The sequence below is a fragment of the Ostrea edulis genome, chromosome 5, assembly GCF_947568905.1.
Source record: "Ostrea edulis chromosome 5, xbOstEdul1.1, whole genome shotgun sequence".
Taxonomy (NCBI): Eukaryota; Metazoa; Mollusca; class Bivalvia; order Ostreida; family Ostreidae; genus Ostrea; species Ostrea edulis.
The window spans coordinates 20,647,332-20,653,141 of NC_079168.1; the positions used below are offsets into that span (position 1 = coordinate 20,647,332).

Below are 5,810 nucleotides of genomic sequence, written 5' to 3' on the forward strand. Positions count from 1 at the left end.
AAATAAATACGGCTTCGTAAAGAGAGTCCAAAATAAATATGGAGAAATCTGCAACTTAACAAACTACGAATTTTATTCTCCTGAATATATAATTCCATTGATGAGCAATACATTGTATAGCTATAAAAATCCGAAAAGATAACGGTGTATTTATAAACTAGTGCAAATCTGTAATAGTTGACTTTCATTTATTGCATTGAACTAAAGTATTTCAAGACTTGTGTGTGCAAAGCATAAAGAAATACACCGGTGCGTAGATATTTTTTATAAAAAACAAGTTTCTCAATCTTGTTTTCCAATTCCTTTATCAGTTTGGAGCATCACCAGGCATGCGCACACTCAGTGCATACATTTTCCATTTGAGTTTAATTAATTTTTTGAACCAGTGTTTATATAGCACGAAATTTAGACTGATAAGGATCTCTCTTGAATTTTAGTTTTCCATTATAAGTCCTCCAAATGTTTAAAAAGCTGTTATGATTAATACTTGAGGAACAGTGTACAAGTATCACCACAAAAAACCCATTATATATATATATATATATATATATATATATATATATATATATATATAGTTTGTAAATAAAGAATTCGGTATTTGATACAGTAAATACATCCAATAATAAAAGTCAAGAAACACAAAACTCGAATAACATTTCACTGTTAGCGCTTTCGGCTTTAGTGCCTCTTCAGACGGCTTCTGGTCTGAAGAGGCATTAAAGTCGAAAGCGCTAACAGTGAAATGTTATTCGAGTTTTGTGTTTCTTGACCTTTATTATTGGATATATATATATATATATATATATATATATATATATATATATATATTATAATAAAATAAATTCTTGGAATAGGCAAAGTATAGAAAAAAAATTCAGAGGAAAATTTCACACTTAATCAAAAGCACTTTCGTTCTACGGCTCTTCAGTGGAAGTATTTTTTTATTCCACTGAAGAGCCATATATATATATATATATATATATATATATATATGTATATACTGTGAGTGTGTGTGTGCTGGTGTGTAAAATATACATGCTTTGTGGTTATTTTCAATATGGTTATTCATAAAAATAGTGATTTTGACACATGCAAATGTTAGCATTTCCGATATGACTTACCCAGAATATGAAACAACTTGAGTGTGGATTATTTGACAGGCATACAGATCTCTCTACAACCGTCGAAATATTTTCTCCTATTTGCTAATTTATGTATGTGGGATTGGAGATAGAAAAGTATTTAAGAGTCGCAAATATTCTGTGATATCGTTATTGTATGCTTAGGTAAGTTTTCTCTGTATATTTTTCAAACAAATTGAGCATTGATTTTTTTCACCTCACCTGAATATATAAAAGTTTTACATTTCAGCCTGCCAAACAAGATGGGAGCCATGAAGATAGTACTTTGTTTTGCTCTTGTGTTTGTTGTATTTTCCGCCATTGCTGAAGCAGGTAGTTATGGTGCCAACGTGCAAGGTATTGGTGGGTACTATCAACCCCGTCAACAGGTATATTCCTACTACCAACCTGCCCGTGTTCAGTATTATACCACTGGCATGAACAGAGGATACAACACTGGAATGGGCGTAGGCGCCGGGTCAGGCAATTTAGTGGGATCCGCCCTACCTATTATTATCATCAGTAAGTAAAACAATTCTCTCTTTCTCATGTCTAATTTATTTCAAAATTCAAAACAGATATATGTACAATCTATAATATAGATATTGTGGATTCGGGGTGCAATGGTCAGTCACACACACACACACACACACACACACACACACACACACATATATATATATATATATATATATATATATATATATATATATATATATATATATCGCACTAAAATGATCAACGACGCGAACAACCAGATGGTCAAATTATCAGTACGACCCGTCCCTTCTTCAGGACAAACGAAATGAATTACAACATGTGGCCATTATTAACAGAGGATAATAACAAAAACTACATATAGATACATCTAACACTACAACTACACTAACGCAGACTACAATTGTTTTGGTTTTTAAGCCTGTCAATCATTGTTAAAATCGGAGCGAATTAGGACATGTCTTATTCGTCGAAAGAGCTGGTCCAAAATGCACAAAGTAATAAAAATAGACTTAATTAATCGCAGATGGAACGATTTAACCATATTACGTTGAAAAATAGTAAAGCTAATTTAACTCGTACCCAGAGAGATTCTATTTTAACTATGCATTAAGAATAAATAATTTATAAAAGATATTAAAAAAGTATTAATAAAAAAAACTAATAATAAAATATTATGTATATAAATGAACATTATAAAAATAAAGTATAAAATAAAGTATGAAATATGAAATGAATAAAAATTTGAAAGAAAAATGTTATAAATAACAAGTTTGAATACGTAAACAAAGTGGACCAACTCATAACAAAAACAAAGAATAAGCAGCCAAGGAAATTGAATCAACATCAGACATTCCCGTACTGATCAGGTCTAGTGTAGACGTGTAAAATACATAGAATCACGGAAACGGGTTTTACATGTAAGCAATCGGTTATGAAGGTCATAGTAAAAAGTGGGAGGGCTGATTCTGTAAACAGAATTGAAAAAAATGTTCAAAAATGACATGATCAGACGAGTAGGTCTAGATGAAGCTTAAAATCTAGTAAGGGTTTAGCCCGTATTCATCCTGGTGAAGTCAGTAGATCTGTTGATACCATGCGGTTCGAATGACTTCAACCTGTGCATCCAGAATTGTCCCCTCTGCTTTCTTTCGGTAACTGACCAACTTGGGTCATGATCAATAACCACTACAGTCTACTGTCATGTCCTCCCAGCGGTGGTTATTGCCATTAAAAGAAAAATTATATATATATATATATATATATATATATATATATATATATATATATATATATATATATATATATTAAAAGAAATAGAATAAACAGTACACAAAGTTGAATTTTTAACGCAAGCGCTTTCATTTCATAATTCTCAGGTCTACCATTCAAAATTATTGACTATAACACTCACTGGACCGGCGATGAATAAACTTACTGACTTCACCAAAATGAATGTGGCCTAGCTTCGCCTAGTTATTTTATTACTCAGTGCCGTCCTCTGTTTTATACTTACTATTCGCCGTCTACTTTCTGTAACGGCAACATCATTAGCTGTCAATTTTCTATTTCGTTATTTTCTATCTTATCATTCATTTAATTTTTTATCATTGATAATATCCATAATCAGGCCCCTAATGTCTCTACACCTTATTACTATACTTCAACACCAGTATTTATTTATTTATCATTCTAATCTATGTTTTTATTTTATTTTTCATCATCATTCATAACTACTTATATAGCTTCACACCTGGTACGAAAGACTTATAAAGATCTGTCATTAGAACGAGTTAACAAACCGCTTAACTATACTAATTAGTTAACCCATTCTTTGTTCATAACTTCATATAACGTAATACGCGTCATTATTTAGTTCAGTTCAGTCTTGACGCTTGTTCAGAACAGACGTTGTTTTATTGTCCCATATTGCACTCCATAATTTCAATTTGTCAACATTTTGTTCATTCTCGGGTTTCATAATTTAGATTTAGTGCTAGTTTGCATACTTATTTTATTTATTTAGTTTTAATTTCTGTGTACATGAAAAAATTTTGTAGTCCTAAACCGATGACCTGTCCCAGGTCTTTCCGAAAAATTGATAATTTCATCTTGTTGATGTAGTTGGTCAGTTTTCGTGATATATATATAACTTTTATTATTGGACATATTTAGTGTATTCAATATACTGGATTATTTTTACAAACTATACATGTAAGGTTTTTTTTCAGTCATCCTGTGCGGAATTCTTGCTCCAGTCTTGATTGGAAGTCTTGTCTCCTCGAATGATATGGTGTTTAGTGGTAGCGATTAAATGGTAAGGAAAAGGAATATTCCTAGAATAACTTGAAATTACAAGAGGCGCACCATCGTCGCAAACCACGGGTTATTGTAGAATGAAACAATAACCCGGGGTTTGCGACGATGTAGGCGCACAGGCTTACCTGAGTACTAGTTAAAAGTATCACTAGTTGCAAAGGCTATGCAATTTAGAAATGATTTCCTGTTCTGAATATCTAAACACAATTCTAATATTCAGCAACGGTATAAAACAAAATGTGTTCTTTAAACTTCAATGCCCTCAGAAAGTGCATACACCGATGAAAGGCTTTACATAATATGATATATATCTTAACATGAAACGATATGACTACTTTGGACAATCCTATAGTCAAAACCCTGGGGTAGCAAAATTCAAAATTGTTGTACATCCTTTTCTGCTTTTACTGAACATGCATTTAGATTTGATACAGTATTAACAAACTTAAAGAAGTCCTTCAAATTATTATGATAGTTTTAACACCACCCTGAAACCAAACCCTTACCGCCTACGATAATGAAATTTACAATTTCGGTAAAGGACTAACTACTCCTTCTAGATATCCATTTAGTTTGAATTTAGTATGAAATACATTAAAGCAGACATCCTTCATATATTTTGCACATATATACATATTAGTACCAAATTTGACCCCAACCTGGAGTCAGAACGTCTACCTGGGAATCATGAAATTCACAATTTGGGTAGAGGCCTTCCTGCTCTACATCACTATATGTAATTAAGTTTTCTTACAAATATGCGGTTGTAAAGAAGAAGAGTTTTGAAATTGGTCAATGTTTGGCAGTTTTTGCCCCGCCCATAAGCCCCCAGGAGTGCAGGAGTCCTGAAACTAATAATTTATGACCCCCTTGTCCCAAAGATGCTTCATACCAAATTTGAAAAAGTATTGGATAGTAGTTAACAAGAAGTTAAAATGTTCAATTGCTAATGCATGGCGGACGCAGGACGACAACTAATTGCATTAAGTCACCCGAGTTACTCATATGACCTAAACAGGAAACTGATACTATTCAGGAAATGGAAAATGTTATTTTCGTTGTCCTTTTCTCGAAAAGGCCCTTTTTTATAAAATGTTTCATATTTAAAAATTATCTTTTACGTATTCAATGTGTATGTCAATTTTTATAAGAAATGAATATACTAATCATTTTTATATTGACAGGATTGGTGAACTGGAAAAGGGAAAATCGATAGGACTAGCCCGCATTTCACAGTGTACATATTCTCAAAATAAACTGCATTATACAGTTTTGAAGTTTTATTTAATGTGCAAAGAATATTTTAGGCATGTCTGACGTGATTATGAAGCTCAAGTCTTTTACATATTGGAATTTGTAATATTAAATCAGTTTCATACTCACTTTGTATAGTCTGTATATGATAAGAATAGAACGCTTAATACTTGTACAATTCATGTACACAGTAGATACGTTTTACGATGTAAAAGATATAAATTATAGAAAGCTGTTGGGGCCAATTGGATGTGAATGTGCCGCATGCAACACATTAAAAATGAGTGTTTTTTATAACAACTAAATATTGCAGGAGAACTAATTTGGTAAATGATTTTCAAACGTTTCCAAAGCAATTCTTCGCATTATCCTGGTTTTTAATGATGATAAATTTGATAATCAGCATACATGAAAGGTGAAACGAACATTGATCAATCTCATAACTCCTATAAGCAATACAAAATAGATAGTTGGGCAAATACGGACCCCTGGACACACCAGAGGTGAGATCAGGTGTCTAGGAGGAGTAATCATCCCCTCTCGACCGTCACACCCGCCGTGAGCCCTATATATTGATCAGGTAAATGGTGTTATCCGTAGTCAAAATCATTGTGCCAA

General features: G+C 32.4%; 1 long non-coding RNA gene across 1 annotated transcript; it reads left to right on the plus strand.

Moving 5' to 3' along the window:
- Positions 1-1,004: 1,004 nt before the first annotated feature.
- Positions 1,005-5,210, plus strand: LOC125651834 (uncharacterized). The gene is made up of 4 exons (XR_007361359.2): positions 1,005-1,286; positions 1,372-1,643; positions 3,851-3,936; positions 5,123-5,210. It is a non-coding gene; the product is annotated as an uncharacterized LOC125651834 (long non-coding RNA).
- The last annotated feature ends 600 nt before the right edge of the window (positions 5,211-5,810 follow it).